This window comes from Anolis carolinensis, chromosome 4, assembly GCF_035594765.1.
Source record: "Anolis carolinensis isolate JA03-04 chromosome 4, rAnoCar3.1.pri, whole genome shotgun sequence".
NCBI lineage: Eukaryota > Metazoa > Chordata > Lepidosauria > Squamata > Dactyloidae > Anolis > Anolis carolinensis.
In genome coordinates, this window is record NC_085844.1 from 54152051 (window position 1) to 54173075 (window position 21025).

A 21025-nucleotide genomic window follows, 5' to 3' on the forward strand; every position below is an offset into this window, starting at 1 on the left:
ATTTACAAAGTTATCCATGCACATAATGTTGTGCGTAAAATTAACTTCAGGCTGTGTGTATAAGGGGTGTATGAAACACAAATGAATAGATGTTTAGAGTTGAGTCCCAGTTCCAAGATATTGCACCACATATATGTAAATACAGGTATTCCAGAATAAATAAATCCAAACTCCAAAACACTGCTGGTCCCAAGCATTTCAGATACTCAACCTGTAGTTTTTCAAATACATTAGCAGCCCTTTTAGTAAGTCTTTATATTATATCAGAATTTTGCCGTATCGCATCCCCTCTTTTTTTGGTCATAGATTCCTCCAGCTTATTTTCCATATTGACTGAAGGAATTTTCACAAGTATTTATTTTGTTGCTGCCTGCTTCTGACAATTCAGTGGTTTCCTTAGAGAAAAATGCTATACTCATGAATACTGAAATAATGCCATTAACTTTTTCCATCATCATACCATATCATTTCTATTTGACTATGTGATTTTTCATGTAGTTCAATTACACTCTAAAAAGGTTGGTTCTGGAAATGCACACAATGACATAATGATACATCTTCAGAATGATGGAGTTGTCTATGTGTATCTTCAGCTGCATTTCCTTTCTGTACTTTTTATATGTGTGGGAATTTCTTATGATGTCCCCTGCACACACATACAAACACATTATGGACAGCCTCCTCACACATGTACATTTATTTAACAAAATAATATTTTGAATAAATAAACAAACCTTCTTAAAAAAAGGCTCTATGTATGAATGATACCCAAAGGAAACTAGCTAGACTGTATTTACCATTCTTTGGATGCATGAATCATCCACCATCACTTGATGTTTGTCCCTCATTATTCAATTTCATGGTAGGAGAAGATCAAATGGCAACATAATCAGAAAGGATGGGTTGGTGTAATTCATTAAAAACAGTGAAGCTCTCATTTTTTTTTGTTTTAAAAATGTATCTATAAGTAAATGTCATTAATGTGTTTGTTTAGGCTTGAAATCCTTCCTGAGAGACTTACACATCATGGTCTGGGAGGAAACACTTTGGTAAGAAAAACCCACATGTTAGAAGGATAGAGTGTTATTTCCCATAAATAACTACAGAATAATATCTCATTAAAAATAGATTTACAAGCCCTCCGGGTGTTTGTATATACAGAAACTATATTTTGTTTATCATAATACTTAGATATGCTTTACAAAAATATAAAAATAAATAAATCATCCAATGTTTATGTTGCTGCTTTTTCTCAACAATGTGTCACTAGAGCAGCTCAAACAATATGGAAGACTCAAGCAAAATGCATGGTAAGGGGCTGTGTATTTTTTACTCATTTCTGCAGAAATGAATTGATTGTTCCCACTGCTTTCTGCTTTGCACTGCATCAGTTTAGTAGTGTGAGATGACTGTCTGACTACTTCTATAGAGTTTTGAGGACTCCATGGTTTTGATTTTGTATCTACTCAGTAGAGTTCTGTGTTGCTAAAAAAGAAAAGAAAGGAAAAAAGATTGCAGATAGAGAGCCAGTGAAAACCTATGAGATTTATATAAAACCATTGTAGAAAATATTCTAACCTCCTGTCTTGCCTCTTGCCGTTACTGGAACTTCCAACAAGCTGAGATCTGATTTTCTAACTACCGCCAAAGTGGGTAGAGGCACACCTAATTCGTGAAATGATAAACTCTGGTGCCTCTTTTTTACTACTTTATTAAAGTAAAACTGCTAGCAGTTGTTGTTGTTGCTGCTGTTGTTGTTGTAGTTGTTGTTGTTGTTGTTGTTGTTGTTATTCCTACAGCAGCTACCACAAAATAACTTGCAGGGCCTGCCCTAGGTAATTTTCAAGTGTAAGCGAACAGAATTTTGGCACCGCCCCCAACTAATCACTGAAAAATAAAAGCCTTGGATAAGCTAAAATGTTGGATAATAAGGAGGGATTAAGGAAAAGCCTATTAAACATCCCATTACATTATGATTTTACAAATTAAGCACCAAAACATCATATTTTACAACAAACTAGCTGTGCCCCGCCACACGTTGCTGTGGCGTATGTAGAGGGTGGATGGCCATCTGTCAAGAGTGCTTGGATTGTGTCCTGCATGGTAGAAGGGTTGGACTGGATGGCCCTTTGGGGTCTCTCCAAACTCTTGGATTGTATGGTTGTATTATTATTGTTGTTGTTTTTATTATCTTTATGATTATTATCATTATTATGTAGAGGTTGGATGGCCATGTGTTAGGAGTGTTTGGATTAGTAGAAGGAAGTTGAACTGGATGATCCTAGAGGGTCTCTCCTAACCTTAGGATTCCATGATATTGTAATTGTTATTGTTATTATTTACAGGCTGCGGAGCCCCCAGATGGCGTAGTGGACTAAGTGACTTGAAGGTTGGGTTGCTGACCTGAAAGCTGCTAGGTTCAAATCCCACCTGGGGAGAGTGTGGATGAGCTGCCTCTATCAGCTCCAGCTCCATGCAGGGACATGAGAGAAGCCTCCCACAAGGATGGTAAAAACATCAAAAACATCCGGGCGTACCCTGGGCAACGTCCTTGCAGACGGCCAATTCTCTCACTCCAGAAGCAACTCCGGTTGCTTCTGACACGAAAAAAAATTTACAGGCTGGATGGCCATCTGTTGGGTGTGCTTGGATTGTGTCCTCTATTGCAGAAATTGTTTGGGCTGGATGGGGTTTAGGGGTCTGTCCTAACTGTATGATTGTCTGATGGGATTATTGTTATTATTGTGGAGGTATTGGATGGGCATCTGCGAGGAGTGTTTGGATTGTGTCCTCCATGGGAGAAATGAGTTGGACTAGATGGTCTTTAGGGGTCTGTCGTAACTGTTTGATTCTGTGATGCGATGTTGGTTATTATTATTATTATTATTATTATTATTATTATTATTATTATTATTATGGAGAGGCTGGGTGGACATCTGTCAGGAGTGTTTGGATTGTGTCCTCTTGTATGGTTGAAGGAAGTTGAACTGGATGTTTCTGAGGGGTGTCTCCAAACCTTAGGATGTTATGATATTACAGAGGTTGGATGGCCATCTGTGAGGAGTGTTTGGATTGTGTCCTGTTTTATGGTAGAAGGAAGTTGAAGTGGTTGTTGCTGAGGGATCTCTGTGAACCCTTGGATTTTATGATATTAGAGCGGATAGCCATCTGTCTGGACTGTTTGAATTGTGTCCTGTTTTATGGTAGGAAGAACTTGAGTGGAAAAGGAAGCAGGTGGGTGCTCTGGCAGTGGCGGCATGGCGTTTTAAAATCTCTGGCATTCCCCTTTGGGGGAGAGCTCCGCCGCCGCCATTAGGCCATTTTTCCTCCCTCCCCCCTCCCCCCTCCAGGGTCGATAGGTGTCCGAAGTCAAGGAGGGAAAAAAGCGGCAGTTTCGCCGTCCTCCTTCCATCCTTCCTGATACCTCCTCAGACAAGAAACCCACCTAGCTCTTGGCTGTTTGTGTGAAGAGGAGAGAAGAAACCACCGCTTTTGTCCTCCTTCCCTCCTTGTTGGTAGCTTCGCAGGAGGGGAAGGTACCTTACTTACGCTCGTTTGCCGGATCTGTAGGATAGTGAAAACCGCTGATTTTGCCGTTCTCTTTCCCTGCCACTTAGGAGCATGCAGGAAAGTTGTGAGATGGTGAGAAGTTGCAGCGGTGTGCAGGGGCTGGTGGTCAAGATGGCAGTGGTCACGGTAGCCAGCCAGTGAGGGCGCGAGGGAGCGTGGAGGGGGGTGGGGTGGGTGAGTTTCTCATGCTGGGCCTGTCCCATGCAAGCGCATGTGGTTTTTGTGGGTTTTGGGGTTTGTGTTGGCCACGGATGTTGATGTGAATTGTGGCTTAGTCATTTAAACCCAGCCACAAGGGCGTTGTGTTGTGTTGTTAAGTTTCATGGTTCTAGGTGTTGTACTTTCTTTGTTTAGATTAAGATAAAAACGGACAGACCATTTATATATATATAGATCAATCAACAGAAAAAGCAGTTCAATACATGGTAATATTATGTAGGAATTACTGAATCTGCGAATTTAGCACCAAACATTGAACTGGGATATAGGGCAGTGTAGACTCAGATAACCCAGTTCAAAGCAGATATTATGGGTTATTCTGCATTGATATTATGGATGATATGGCTGTGTGGAAGAGCCCTGAGGGTCCTTCCACACAGCCATATAACCCAGAATATCAAGGCAGATAATCCACATTATCTGCTTTGAACTGGATTATATAGAAGTGTGGACTCAGATAACCCAGATCAAGGCAGATATTGTGCGTTATTCTGCTTTGATATTCTGGGTTATATCGCTATGTGGAAGAGCCCTGAGGGTCCTTAGGAATCTGTAGGAATTAAAAGGCCACCGAAAGGGAATCTGGCCCCCGGTATTAAAAAAAACCCCTCTAAAATCAGGACAGTAAATAAAGAACAACACTCTGAAAACAGGGGAAATCCAGACAGGAAACAATTAGATTAATTAAATGCTAATCAAGCTGGCCAATTGCAACATTCACACTAGCCTCAAACAGACAAGAGCTCTTTCTCCCACCCTGGACTTTCCACAGATATATAAATCCCACTTACCTAGCTTCCAACACACCTCACAACCTCTGAGATCAGGAGAGAAAGCTTCTGGAATACGGCCAGGCAGCCCGGAGACCTGGCCTCAAGCGTGAAGGCCAGACCAGGCTGCAGAGGCAGGCCATGGGCCATACATCCCGGAAAACTTACAGCAACCCAGTGATCCCGATCTGACACCACTTTAACTGCCATGGCCCAATGCTCAATTGAATCCTGGGAGTTGTCATTTGTTGAGACATCAGCATTTTTGGCAGAGAAGATGAGATCTTGCAAAGCTACAGTTCCATGATTCCATAGTATTGAGTCGTTTAAGTGGTATCAAACTATTAATCCTACAGTACAGATGCATCCACAGACTAGAGATCATTTTGTGAAGGCGATGATGGCATGATTCACAACAACGTAAGGTAAAGTGTATATTGGGGTATATATTGGACTGCAACTCCCATCATCCAAAATAGACAGTGATGATGGATGATGGGATGCACAGTTCAGGAAACATCTGGAGGGCCCCAAGTTCTCTCCATCCTTGACTCTGTAATAAAGTAAAGGTGTGGATAGGTTTCATGTTCTAGGCTATGGAGTCATGGGATTCATAGTTCGGTGAGGCACCAGTCCAGAGAAGGCTAAAGGACCTTGTAAAACTACAACTCCCAGTACACACAAAGCAGTGAGCCATGGCAGTTAAAGCTGTGTTGGGCTGCATTATATATACAGTGTAGAGGCCTGGGCAAACTCTGGCCCTCCAGGTGTTTTGGACTTTAACTCCCACAATTCCTAACAGCCTACCGACTGTTGGGAATTGTGGGAGTTAAAGTCCAAAACACCTGGAGGGCCAGAGATGCCACATTCCCTTTCCTGCTACAGCACACAAAAGGCACTGCAGACTGATTCAGGCAGAGAAGTCAGCCATAGCAGAGCACCTGATGAACCAACCTGGACACAGTATATTATCTGAGAACACAGAAATGCTGGACCACTCTTAACCACCATGTCAGACTACACAGAGGAGCCACTGAAATCCACAAGCATGTGGACAATTTCAACAGAAAGGAGGAAACCATGAAAATGAACACCATCTAGCTACCAATATTTTTTTTAAAAAACTCAAAAATCAGAACCACATTGTTCCGAAAGTTGCAGATGCAACAGTGTTTCAGTAGCACATCTCACAGGTGTGGGTAGGTGGCCTGTGATTGTGTCTGAGGGTGTGTTCTCTGGAGTCTTGCTGAAAGGGAGGGGAATTCAGCTGTGTCTCCTGGCAAAGGGCCAGAGAAGGGCTCTGTGCAAGGCTTCTGCTCCTTCAAGGGAGTCAGGCTCTGCAGGGTGGGCAGGGGAGTATCGAAGGAATGAGAAGCTCTAGCTCAGTAGTAGGCACTTGAAATGCAGAGTCATGACTCGTGGAAAGTAGTTATGCAAACATACCAGCAAAGAGAGAACCTATTATCCTGGTTGGAAAGGAAGTGCTTTTGGCAAATTGGAACTCTTGATTTAATTCAGTGTACTGGCAAAGTGCAGCAAGGTGAACGGCTAACTGGAGGGTTCATTGCATGAGGAAGGCTGCAGCTACACTGTAGAAGTAATACAGTTTGGCCCCACTTGTAACTGCATGGCTCAATGGTATGGATTCATGGGAGTTGCAGTCTTGCAAGGTCTTTGGCCTTCTCTGCCCAAAAAAGGTGCTGGTGCAGCATCGAACTGCAGTTGCCATGATTCCATAGGATTGAAGCCTGGCAGTTAAAGTGGGGAAGTCTGCCATCCAAGTACTAAGGAGAGCTGACCCTGCCTAGGGTGCTTGTAGGGTATTTGGAAGTAATTCCTAAACAAACAGGAAACTTTGTTTGGGGAACCTAGCCAGCGGGGAGACCCTGACACATATGCATGGCGACTAAAGAATATGTAGCTTTCATTCCCAGATAGATGTGTGCCAACAGAGACAGGAGTATAACTATAGTGGAAATGTTGGATAATAAGGAGGGTTTAAGGAGAAGCCTATTAAACATCAAAGTACATTATGATTTTACAAATTAAGCACCAAAACATCATGTTTTACAGTAAGTCAAAAGAAAAAGCAGTTCAATACATGGTAATGTTATGTAGAAATTACTATATTTGTGAATTTAGCACCAAACATTGAACTGGGATATAGGGCAGTGTGGACTCAGATAACCCAGTTCAAAGAAGATATTGTGGGTTATTCGGCTTTGATATTCTGGGTGATATGGCTGTGTGGAAGAGCCCTGAGGGTCCTTCCACACAGCCATATAACCCAGAATATCAAAGAAGATAATGTGGATTATCTCTTTCTCCCACCCTGGACTTTCCACAGATATATAAACCCCACTTTTCTAGCTTCTAACAGAGCCACAACCTCTGAGGATGCCTGCCATAGGTGTGGGTTTACCATCAGGAGAGAAAGCTTCTGGAACATGGTCAGGCAGCCTGGAGACCTGGCCTGGAGGGCGAAGGCCAGGCTGCGGCCACAGAGGCAGGCCAGGCTGTGGAGGCAGGAAGGCCACGCCTGGGCAGAGGTGCCTCAACGGCGCCTCCTAGGCGCCCCCTAGAGGATGGTGCCTTCAGCAACCGCTTACTTTGCCTAATGGTTGAACTGCCCCTGATAACTTGCCTACCAAAGAACATGCATGCTTTCCCAAGGACTTCATCAGATGGAGCAAGGGAAAATGGGGGAAAGCGGGGACATTTTTCTTCTTGCAATCGCCTTCTTTGGGTGGGATTACATCTTTAAAGAAAATGAAGAATTTATTTAACCCCATCACACCTTCTCCCACATCAACAATCTGCTTAAAGGAGATCCAAGATATCATTCTTAAGACAGACACCACTTCTAGGATACTTTCCTTTCCTGCTCAAGCCCTTACTCTAGAGGAACCCCAAGACACCATCCTAACTGCATATAGTTGGTTTTGAAAAAAGAACAAAAAAGTTAAAAAGCTAGGAATACTGCAATTTCTAGATCCTAGATTACTATGAAGGAAAAAAAATGCAGCGAAAGCAAAGTGGTGATATCTTACAATTTCAATATTCTTTGGGATTTTTTTAAAAAAAACAAACAAACAAACAAAAAAACCAAAACAAAACTGTTCCAGGCACATGCAGAAGGATTTTGTAAAAGAAGTGGAGCATAGGAGACCACCCATTCCCCTACATCACTAAAATGATTCAGCATGGGTGAATCTGACTTCCCATACGTTTTTAAGCACTTTCCCCTGTTTCCAGGCACATCAGGAGCTCAGAAGATGATTTCTCCTTGGCTTCTGTTCCCCCTATTTCTTTACACTTCTGTTCACTGACAAAACACCATAAATGACAGCCGGAAGTCAGTGATACTTCAATAGTGCAACTCAAGAAGAATTAAGAGACTTGAACAGAAGGAAGAAGAACAAAAATCAATCATTTTTTCTTTTTTGCCTTTTTTTTCTTTTCTTTTTTCTCCTCTTTCTCCCTTTCCCTTTCTTTCCTCCTACTTTCTAGGAAAAAATTGTTCTCACACTTTCGTTGTATATATCACTTGAAATTTTAATTTAAAAATCATTTTTAAAAAGAAATTGTGTTTGTTCTAGCATTCTTAAGTATAACCTAAAAGTCTCTAGTTAAGTATAAACTCTCCTCCTTCTTCAGTCTGTTGCAAGGCTTTAGATTTATAATGCCAATATCAGGTCAGGTTTCCTCTCTTTCCTCTTCCCCTTTTAAATCCCATCCTGAGAGAAAGATGGGGTATACACTCAATAAATAAATAAAATAAAATGAATACATTTGAAACTGCTTGACTGATGAAGAGATCCTGAAATCTGGCTGTAGATTTAATTTTTTATAAAATGTGCCTTTAGTCCCATGACATATTTTACATAGACAATTATGGACTAATTGTATTTCAATAAGGCAGCTTTCTCCAACTTGAGGCCTGGTGCAATGATAAATAGTTGGTTTTATCAGTGAATGCAATATCTGAGGAAGAAGATCACCTCCAAAACACTGGACAAATACAAATAAAAAGGCTTTGGCATTTTTACACTTTTTTCCTATAGATTTTCTTTGCATTCATGTTTGGTCGCAGATATACTTCTGATAACATCAGCCTATATTGAGGGAAGTAGCTTAGGGTGACTGTGTTAGAATGTGTCAATTCTAATATTGTGTCTTATAATGAACATGTCTTCCATTTTTTACTAAGGGAGAAAAAAAGGATGAGCAATCATACAAGTATTAATACCACAGGCCCAATCCATATGCAACAGAAGGATGTTCACCCACTGCTTCACTCAATAGTCCTTTTGTGTCCCTACCAAACAGATGATCAATCCTGTCAGTTATGACATCACTGAACAAATGTAGGATGGGTGTTCCTGCTTTTGGAGTCTCCTTCTCAAAACAGTGACTGGTGCTGTCAGAACTGACAGTGTTGATTCTTCAGCAATGTGCATCTGGTGCGAAAATATAGCAGAAAACTCAGAGATCACCCTGGTTGGCTTGGAGATACTGCTTACCAGAACATGGTACACTTTAATCCAATTGTAGACAGTCTAAAAAACACAATTGAAATGTTTCTAGGGATGATTATTTCCTTTTCACACACAAAAAAGGATTGTCTATGTTCATTGTTCTCTTAGTCATTTTTAAAAGTGGGAGAAAACACAAATAAAACCAAAAAAGGCATTCTCAGTGTCACTTCTAAAAGTAGTAGGCTGGAAGAAATCCAGTTTTTCTTCCTTAGTAGAGCAACCCCTTATGCAGAACAGCTAATAGTTTTCCAGTATTTCTACAAGGGGAAAATGCTTCATTTACCAAAACATTATGAAAAACTGCAGAAACATTTTAGTGGAACTAAAATTAGAACACATTAGCAGCAGAGGAAAATTTCTACTGCAATCATCTTGGGTCACAGGAAATGATCCAGGATTGGTTTGCCAGCCCCTCTTAACAGTTGAATATAATAATTAAGCCTTATTAAAAGTCATGAAACTATTGTCTCCTGATTATGGCTCTATGGTCATATAGGCTGAATGTGTTGTCGAAGGCTTTCATGGCCAGGATCACAGGGTTGTTGTATGTCTTTCGGGCTGTGTGGCCATGTTCCAGAAGTATTCTCTCCTGACGTTTCGCCCACATCTATGGCAGGCATCCTCAGAGGCTGTGAGGCATGAATAAACTAGGCAAGGAAAGGAAAAAAATATATATCTGTGGAGAGTCAGATAGGCTGAATGTTTGGTACCTTATCTGAAATGCTTGGGACCAAAAGTGCTTTGGATTTTGAATTCTTTCATATTATGGAATATCTATATTTATATATATATGTATGCACTGGTACATAAGGAGATCTCTTGAGGCCCTTCCAGACAAGCAGTTCGGTCTCATATAATCCAGTTTAAAGCAGAAAATTTGGGATCAGATCCTGGGATATAGGGCTTGTCTGGAAGGGCCCCTGGAGATGGTACCCTGTTCATATAGTTCTTATTCACATAGTTTGAACATGTTTTTACGTAATATTTTGAATAATTTGTGCATGAAATAAAGTATGTGTACACTGAGCCATCAGAAAGAAAATATGCCAGTATCTCAGGCATCCATGTGGACAAGTTTGGATTTTAGAGTATTTTGGATTTTTAAATTCTGGATAAGAGTTGCTCAACTTGTATAAGACAGCATCTGGGAATAGCTCAAAAAGAGTTCTGGTGTTTGAAAGTACAGTATTGTGTGTACCTTATCAGTTCATGGTGCTATACTCAGGGTCTGTCTACATTCAGAGAAAATACGTCTTACAACAGGTCTGAACAACTTCAATGTGTCTTATACTTTAATCCACTTTAATCTGGGACTCTGCAGAGGCCATATAGACTCTATAAAATGCCAAAAGAAAAAAAATCAACTTGAGTATTACTATCTTTCAGAAAAGTTAAATAGCAGAAGAGGACTTTTCATCCTCTTCAGTAGATGGATTGCTACTTCTTGAGGCTTCCAAAGGAAAGTTTGTCTTTCCCTCCCTCCCTCCCTCCCTCCCTCCCTCCCTTCCTTCCTTCCTTCCTTCCTTCCTTCCTTCCTTCCTTCCTTCCTTTCTACCAGGAAAAGGTTGATCTTGGGAAATCCATAGGGGTCAAAGCCTACAAAAGGTATCTTTGCTATCCCCAGGCTGTTGCCTACTTGTGCCTTAAAACATATAGGTCAACCACTTAAGTGCACTGTTATCATTCTAAAGAGGATTTGGCAGTAGGTTAATCCATACGGTGAGCAGCTACCTCAATTCAGTAGAACTGTTCAGTTTACAGCAGCACATATTGCTTTATATAAGCAGAAATCCTGGGCTTATATATGGACATATTCGGTATGTCCAGTTTGAAGGATTGCAGCTGGCATGGCCTCTACCTGATACCTAACAGCGCTATTGGTAGCAAATATGACTAGGCTAAATTCTGGATAGACCGGTGGTCTGACACTGCATTGAGTAACTGTGTATATCCAGTAGCATTTAGTGCTTATTTTTTATGGACAGCATGCTATGTGTCAAGCTCAAATACAGGAACAAATAAATGAAAAGCATACCAATCTGCATGGACTATGTGGAAAGTGTAGATCTTCAAGTTTCTGGAGTCTAAATGACTCAGACTTTAAAATCAGTTTTTAAAATATCTCTATGATGATATGCTGCATCCCTTCATAACCCAGCAGTTGTGTGATGATGCTCTGTGTTCTAAAAAATCATCATAGCACTGCCAAGTTATGGATGGCTGCCGCATGCCATTATAGTAATTTTTAGTGACATTACAGGTTCTGCTATGATCGTTTCAGGCAGAGTCTTGGAGTCAAATCAAGAGGTTCTGTAGCTCCAACTATTGCCAACATGTCATAGAAATTTATAAATACAGTTCATACACTTCATTGCTTCCCGGACACATGAATAAGTACATGATAAATAAAGGGAATAAAAGGTGTGTCCGCATTATGTAATTATAATATGTTTATACTATTTCTATAGAGTACTGAAAGCTCTAATTTTATGAGATACTACACATTCTTTACAAACTAATACTATGACTGTAGTTCAAAGCAGTGTGCTAGAAAATTCAAAACACTATGCCATATATGTAACTGGTACCATGGCAGTTACAGTGCTATCAATCTGCCAGAACTTTCTAGTGGTGATATTCCCACAACCAGAGGCTACATGAGTAGCTGTAGCTGCTATTAAAATATCAACCGTCCTCACATGTCATGATCCTTGTCTCAGCTGGAGAGAAATATGAAATAGTGCAGATGAAGAGGCAAGCTTGGTATATCCAGGAGAGTATTTAGCACTTCTCCTAGGTTAGAAACTGTGGTCATATTTTCTCCCAGAGCTCCTTTGTAGGTTTTTGCACCCAAGATTGATAGAGAATTTCAATGATTGAGTGAAGTGAGATAAAGGCATGAGAGAGAGACTTTGGTTTGGGCAGGTGGTTGGATGGCAGCAAAAGTGAATATTTGGGGGCTAAGCAATTGGATGAAACTTGGTTTGGACCCATAATTTAGTAGAAAGAACTAGCTTGGTAAGAAATTAAGGAGACAAGATACCATTGGCTTTGAGAAGCAAGGGCTTTATTTTATGGACATTCTTAGAAAGAAAAGTGTGCTAAAATAATCTGGCTTTTTCCTAGGGAAGACCTGAGAGAAGAACTGTCGGTCAGAGAAGAGATAGAAAAACATCCCCAAAGTATCACACATAACACAGGCAGATAAGAAGGGAGGACACTTTGGGCCTACCAAACTTCAACCCTGTTACTATTGTTTTTTTAAAGGCTTTCTTTCTTGTTCATTGCTAAACCTAATTGCACTTTCAACTGCAGATTACAATAAACTAAGTGAAGAAATTGATGTGTGTAGCTTTAGTTTCTAAAGGTCCCTGAATTGCATTTTGTCTTGTTTTGTTTCTACAAATGTACAAAATCTGAGAATGAGAAAAGAAGTAATACCATGCCATTGCCACAAATGGCAAGTCATCCGTCTTGTTATGTTCTGCAAAATTGATGACCTGTTACAACAAGTCAGGGTGAGGGAGTAGTTTGATGTCTGGAGCTCAAACCATACCTTGGACTGGACAAATAATTTTTTCTTGTTCCTGCTCTAGCTTCATTGAGACAGATGGGTTAAATGGGAATTTGTTTCAATTTTGGAGATGACCCAAGGAAATGAATGTTTGCGGGGTAACTGAAAAGGAAATCTTTTCTTCTATACAGAAAAATTATGTACAGTGGGTCCTTGATATCCATTGGGGTTTGGTTACATTATCTCCCCATCAAAATCCATGGATGCTCAAGTCCCATTATATACAATGACATAGTAAATGGTATCATTTATTAAATAAATTCTAGAATCAAGATTTGCTTTCTGGATTTAATTTTTTTTCAAGTGATGGATAATGGAATCTGTGAATATACAGTAGATTCCACAGATATAGAGGGCTGGCTGTATAGGGAAAAGTCATATGAACATTGTAAAATGGACAGAGCAGCAGCTTAGCCCCTGTTGCTATTTGTATTCAATTTGTTGTCTTTGGGGAAGTTACTTCTTTCCTTCTTGTCTATTATCAAAAATTTATCTCTACTATCTTTGGAAAGAATATATGAATAGAAACATCATTGAGCTTCCGCTGATGGATATGTGTAGTCGTATTCTGAATGCTGGATTATATGATTCCAGAGACCAAGATTCAACTCCCAACTCAGTGATGGAAACCTACTGGTGACCTTGGGCAAGTTATGCTCTTTCTTCCTCAGAGGGAAGCAAAGATAAATGAACAAATCTAGCCAGTCAAGCCCCTTAGGGTTGCCATGTGTCAGAAATGACTTGAAGAACACAAAATAACAACAGTACTTCTGAGAAGGCATACATTTGCAAACTTGTGAAAAATGTATGTTGTCTCTTCCCATGTTTTGCAAACATGCTTTTTCATGTTGGATTGAGGTGTATGCATGTCATAATTTATCTAAAAAACAATCCTGCAGAAAAATGGTTGCATAGCAATTATACTTAACTACAGGTGTCTCTACACAATGATTTCTACACTCTCAGACCCTACCCTCACGCTTGCTTTTCCTTGAAAGCTAGATTCTACAGTAGGATGGCAGCATCCTTTTCATTATGTTTTCATATATATTTAAAAATAGCACCTCAGAGTAAAATCCCAAAGCTAGATGAACTTTTGAATATTAGTTTTTCACTGGCTGAGTGGATGTGAGCCTGTACTGTCTGCTCCTCCTTCAGCTGTGGAGCAAAACCAGTGAAAGTAGACATTTCCTGATACAGTCTGTACCAGATAATAGGCCATTATTTATCTTGTGCCTAAGGCTAGATTTCTCCTTCACTTCAAATCACAATGCACCAAGGTAATTCTAAGAAGGTTGGGAAATGGCATACAGCTGAAACTAATAAGACCTTTCCAGCTTACAAATAATATTTTTGTTTCGTTCTGTCATTGTATTTTTACTTGGTTTCTTGTCTTTTCTTATTTTCATGTCATTTCTATTTTCATATTTCAGTTGAAACCCATCAATAGAGGACAAAAACTGTCCTCCCCTATCCACCAGCATATTTAATTAATCAGTTAATTCTATTTTATTATTTATTTTAATAATGTGCAAACCATATCTTTTAAAAAAACAAAGGTGGGCATTGATGATGTACATAAAATACATGTATATAATATAGTTAGTTACCCATCCCCATTCTATCTGCAGAGACTTGCCTCCAATTATCAACACCATCAGAGGTAAAGTAGGTGGCATCTAGAGTGAAAACCTTGTTTAACAGTCATGAAATTGAAATTCTTTCTCTTGAAAACCTTCATGGTCCCAACCTTCTTAACCAGTTGGTTATTTAGCAAGGGTAGCTTTGCTATTCCAAGCTTTTCAGTGAGTTGTTATATTCTATTTGGCTTATGTTTATAAGCCATCATTTGTGTTTAGTGGAAAGATAGTAAAGAAATATCTTAAAATCAATCCATCAGTTGAATAATTCACATAAGATGTACCATGTTAAAAAATCCTCAGCAGTATGTAATCTCAGTTGCTGACGACTACCAAACTCAATACATCTATAGTGATTTTCTGCACACACAGTATCACATGTAGAACAATGGAGGGAATGCATAAGACTTAACATTATCTATGTTTGACAATACAATATGGTCTGAAAAAGAGAAGGATTTCCCTAGAAAAGCATTATGTCACTTTTTTTAAATAAGATTGGGTCCAGTGGATGCCAACAAAGGCAGCACACTAAATTGACACCAGTGGTGTTTTTGTTTTATTTAAAGCCATGCAAAACATTCAACAATTGAGTATGCAGAACAAAACCAGACTCAGGGCTACTTCTGTGCCTTGCCCTGTTGCCAGAATACATGATGAATGCAACAAATGTTACCAAGGAGATAATTGGAAGCCAAAAGTTAAAGAATGCCAATTTGAAAAATTTCAGCTGTGCGTTTCCTAACAGAGTAGCTTTGAGATGAAACTGGCCAACTCTGCTGTATCAAATTAGAGATAATAACTCGTTTTCATGCTATAGATTTTGGAGTGCAATATTTTATTTTAATTATGAGGATTCCAAAAAAAAAGGTTTAACTTGACAAACATATTTCCTTTCTTTCTGCAGTTCTGAGTCCAGAGCACAATAATCTATACCACAAATGAGGCATTAAGATATGAACCCAGGATCATTTGAAGCAGATGGCCACCACCTCAAGAGTGCCATTCTTGATTTTACTGCTGATCCTCCTCCTCCATGAATGATGGCTCTCTCGGTACTGGATCATATTCCTGACAAAAGTTTGATTTTCAGAGAGTTGCAAAAGGCACAACTGTAAAACAATGACTAGACTAACCACCTCTTTATTAGACTGAACTTTGTGAATACAATGAAGTTGTGGAGGGTGCTAACAGATGGCAGTAATTACAGCTCTGGTTAAATGAAATGAAGAAGGCTGGTCATTCATCGAGAGTAATTGAAAAGTCCCAGACTTCGATCCTACACATTCTGATTTTATCCTGAGTTAAAATAAGCCAACCTGAGTAACAGGTATACAAAGTATCTGATTGTACCAGGAGCTGACATAAAGTACTATGGGATAAACAAAATGTGTATGGATCTCCAAAATAAAATCAGAAAGAACAGGGACAAAATCTAGGACTCGCTGGTCTTTTAATCAGCTTGGATGACCCTTAATAGGCTAAATTTAACTAAAAATAAGTTTTTGTAAAATTAGTATTTAGTGTCTGGTTCTTTTTAATCACAGAGATCTCTTATCACATGAATTAAACATGTCCAGTATAGGGATGTAGGAATGTTCACAAGTTGTCTAATCTCTCACAAGAATCTCTAATCTCCAACTGTTCTGAGAATTTTCATAGCTGATGGCGTAGAGGCAACACAACTATTTGGGGAATTCATAAATATATATAAAAGTAGTTCCTCCTCCCAGAAAAATTCTTTGCATGAAGAAACACATAATATAGTGCAGGCACCACACTTTTTACACAAATACACTTTGTGTATGTTTTTTAAAAAAAGTCCAAAATGCTGCTTTGAGTCTCCTTGTGGAAAGAAAAATTTGGGTATAAATAAACATAAACATAATAATAATATGTAGAAAATATTCAAAATACACAAAAACTCATCTGGTGGGGACAAAGGGGTATTCATTTTTACATGAAAGTGAAGATTTACTTTCCTAACGTCGTTCTCCTGTCTGCATCTAGACCAGAGGTTCTCAGCCTGTGGGTAAACTGGCTGGGATTTCCAGCAGTTATAGGCTAAAACACCTGGGGACCCACAGGTTGAGAACCATTGATCTAGATAATCAGATGGAAGAACCAGGAAAATATGGTGATAATGGAATAAGGTAATTTAGAAGGTTGAGGAATAATTTTTCTACTTGAGAACCAGGTCATTGAAAAAAATAGACAGGGAAATGAAAATGTTGATAAACTGTAATCCTATGCAAATCAGTGTAGAAATAAAACTTTCTGGAAAGAGAAGGATACTTTTATTTGTTCACAAAAAACCATTCAATGATTTTTGTTATATTTGTGTATGTGTTTCCAATACATGTCATTAAAAAAGAGGGGGGGGGGAAGAAATCCAGTAAAAATTGTGGCAGTAATTCCTACTGCCATCATTTTGAGGCCAGACTTGAAGAGATAAAATGTTTGGTTGTATGTGCTTAGCATAAAATTAACATCACAATGTAAAGATATGCATAGAACACACATACACATGCCTGCTTACTTGTCATAGTTTAAACCTTGTTTTTAATCTCAAGAAGAGGGGACAGTGGAGCCCCGGTGGCGAAGTGTGTTAAGGCACTGAGCCGCTGAACTTGCAGACCGAAAGGTTGCAGGTTCAAATCCTGGGAGCGGAATGAGCGCCCGCTGTTAGCCCAAGCGCCTGCCAACCTAGCAGTTCGAAAACATGCAAATGTGAGTAGATCAATAGGTACCACTCCGGCGGGAAGGTAACGTCACTCCATGCAGTCATGCCAGCCACATGACTGTGTGTCTGTGGACAACGCTGGCTCTTTGGCTTAGAAATGGAGATGAGCACCAACCCCCAGAGTCAGACATGACTGGACTTAACGTCAGGGGAAACCTTTACCTTTTTAAGAGGGGACATGGCTGATACCCGAACAGGGGGTGGGCTGGAGATGTCAATGCCTTGGTCCTTTCATTGCTGGCTGCTACTTCCTGGCGGATGTCAGGTGGTGCAATGCCAGTTAAACAGTATAATTTCTCCAGTGGTGTGGGGCGTAGACATCCTGTGATGATGCGGCATGTCTCATTAAGAGCCACATCTACTGTTTCAACATGGTGAGATACATTCCACACTGGGCATGCATATTCAGCAGCAGAGCAGCAAATCGCAAGGGCAAATGTCTTCACTGTGTCTGGTTGTGATCCCCAGGTTGTGCCAGTCAGCACAACAGTGTAGATATACCCGTGGAGCCCTAGAACTGGATTGAAGCCTGAATGATGCCTGTATACACCACAGAAGTTAGCTTCCAATCAGTTTGAGGATCCCCAGGACCTGCAAGTTCATGGCCTTGGAGGAATCAGTGGTGTTAACCTCCCCTGCCACAATTTGTATGTGCAAATCATCAGAGTACCCGTCCCTTAATGGGTTCTGCTATGCGATGTAGTCAGTTTTGCTTATCCTTGTTTGAAGTCTGGAATACATGTTTCTGTGTTTGTTTGCACCATGAGTTATTTAAACCCCGTATTTTCAAACTGGCTTCAATACATGTTAAATGAGCAGTGTAGATGTGTCCACAGATCCAGTACAAAGTCTGCAAGTCAGAAGGTAAGTGTGGTGCCTGATACCTCTGGCTCAAGATTCTTAATGAAGTTGTACAATATATAAACTGTCCTTGCTTACAACCTAACCTCCTGGCACCCACAATTTACCAAGGCTTTTCGGGCCCAAATCCTCAGAGGTGCCATGCTATTTTGTTTTGCTTTATGAGTCCCGCTGTTTTGTTAAAGGAATCCTTTTGTGAGATAACCTATGGCTATCTCATTCTGACCCAAGATAGCCGTAACTCTGGGCTTAAACTAGCTGGGTTTTTTAAAGTCATTTGAATTTATCAATAGAGCTTTGTGTCTACATTTTTATAGTCCCTTTTAGCTGATGCGAGTATTACTGTTGCTTGGCACACAAAAGGGCTTTTGCGGATCTAAAACCCATTTTCTACTTGTTATTTTTTCCTTTTTTCTATCCAAATATGCATTGACATCAGTGTTAGCATAGTAAGTGCAAAATACATCTTATTGGTTAAGGATGATGTAATAAATTCCCTTTTATTAATGTGACACAAATATTATATGCATCTGGTGACAGTGCTATTATGCAAGTTTCACTTTTTGATGGCTCATTTGGAGGAATATTGCTCCAAATAGTGTACAATCAGTGTTCTGTAATTAATTTTGCAATACAAATTCAGCCTGAATAAAGGGGGAAAGTCATTGTTTCTTGAGCCACTTCTATTTAGTACTGAAGACTTCCTTCTGTGCTTCAATGCTCTAATGTGTATTAAAATGAATTCTTCTCAGAGGTTTTACATCAGAGCCGTATTGTGTCAGTAAAAATAACTGTCTCGAGAACTGTCTCCAACTACTTGCCCCTTCTTCCACAAGCAGAATCTTGCTAAACACTAATGAAGTCTTAGTTGTAATTTTCTGGTCCTTAATCTCTTCCTACCAGTTTCATCGTCACAAAGCTTCTCTTCAATTTGTTTGGTGTCTTGCCAAAGCTTTGATGTATACCACTTTCCCCCTTAAACTTCCCTGGGTCATTTCCAAATGCAGAGCTGGAATACGGTGCTGCTGATGTTGATTTCTGGAAATGGGGGAGGAAGGCACCTGCAACTTTAATTTTATTTTGCCAAAGGAGATTAAAATTGGGTAAATAAAATTAGGCTTCTGTTTATCCCAAGTGTGTATTTGTGGATCTTTTTTTGGGGCGGGGAGGGGTTCCTCTTCTTTTCTTTCTTTTCTACAGGGCTAAGCTGCTGACCAAAACACAAAGGATCTGACTGTGTTTTATTCCTGCTGTTCCTATTTTTCATTTTTCTAAAAATAAATCTAATGGAGTGATGGCAACTATAAAAATGTTAATATATAAACAAGCTTTATGTGCTTATGGTGGCACAAATCCAACTGAACTTAGCTGCAAAGGTACAAAATGAGGTAGGCTGTCCCATTTTATGTATAATCACTCAGAAATAGCCCAACAGAATTCATTAACACTTTCTCTCAACAAGTACATTCAATCAAAATTGTTTTGCTGATATAAATTAACTTTAAGGGTTGTTGTTTGTTGTTGTTGTTGTTTAAGTTTTTTTTAATTTATATCCTGTTTTTCTCCCAATAATTGCACTAAAGACTAAAATGTGATCCATATCTTTAAATCAACAGTACCAAATAGACTGTTCGATGTGTAAATGTATAATTGACTTTAGTTCATAATTAGCACCAGAGTGAAAAGATAGCCAGTCAGGATCTAAATCTTATTGTTAGTTCCAACTAGAGGAAACTCATTAAATTAGTGTGATATACCTTCATGTTAATTCACCACTCAAAAATTAATGCAATGGATATAGGCTAGCTAGGATTAAGCAGTGGGCTTCATAATAGTGTTACCTATTTTGCCTCAACTGTATTGCATAGTCTTCCATTACCAACTATTTTAAACTCAAAGTCCAAAAAGCATTAAGAACTCTTTGCAGACCTGAAATGCATTTCTTCTACCGAACACATTTAAAGCAATTTTGTGTTTGTCTTTCTACTTTATTTGGACAGGGCACTAGCAAGGTCATTAATGAACAACAATTTAAGGTGACAGGAGGAACAGTGTGAGGGTACAGAGAAGTCGGAAAGATAAATGAAGAGCAAAGACTCAATCACACGAAATCATGGTTATTGCCGTTTTAGTTCACCCTCCATATCCAGAATACATCTCAATCTACTTTAGCATGTCTGCCCTTACAAATAAGTTACTTTTATTCTTCTGCTGAATGGGGGAACAAAGCTGAGCAAAAACATCTTAAGCAAGGACATTCAGTAAGGTTACAAGACACAGGGATTCAAGCATCCCTCTACTTAGTGATGTGCCCAATGCTACGTATGACCTCATCAATGGGTAAATGTACCCATCATACAACACTTTCACCACAGTTAAGGGACAGATCTCTCCCAATCTCATCAAATGATGTGCATCTACTTCTGGCAAGGCTCTATCCCTCAACTGTGGTGAAATTGTCCTAAGAGGCAGCAACAAGAACATGGGAGACTTCCCGTGTTCTCATTGAGAAGAATGGGGCAAGTGCGGGGGGAAGCCAGGCAACGACACTTACCCCATAGGATAGGTAAGGGGCAATACAGCCGATGTTTGATGAGGGGCAATGCAGCCAATGTGTGATGCGTGGCTATAGATTCCCCACACTGCACGGCGAATCCTCTCATGATCACCCGCCATGTGATGAGAACCTTAGACATGTACACTTGCGAAACATAACACAGATGTCATATAACTTAAACGCTGGTACAGAATGGCTTCTCAGTGGCTGTTGATCATTACATATTATAGAACAGAAGGAACACTTAAGGACCTCATCACATGGAGATCCTTGATACGGGAACAGCAGGGCAAATAATGAGGTAGCAGGGCAAATCTGTTGCCCAGTGCCCCACATCACCCACTTGCCCATACACACTGGAAAGTGTAGCTTTCCGGCATGCTCCTGTGCAGATTTACTATCTGAACACAGGTAGTCTCCAATGTTCAGATTTCTCCCTCATAGTACACTTCACTGACGGAGCTGGCATGGAGCCCCACTGGAAGTAGATGTGTGTCATGTTATGAGATCTGCTGAGCTCCGTGAGGGTTGCATGGGTGAACTCTTCTACAAC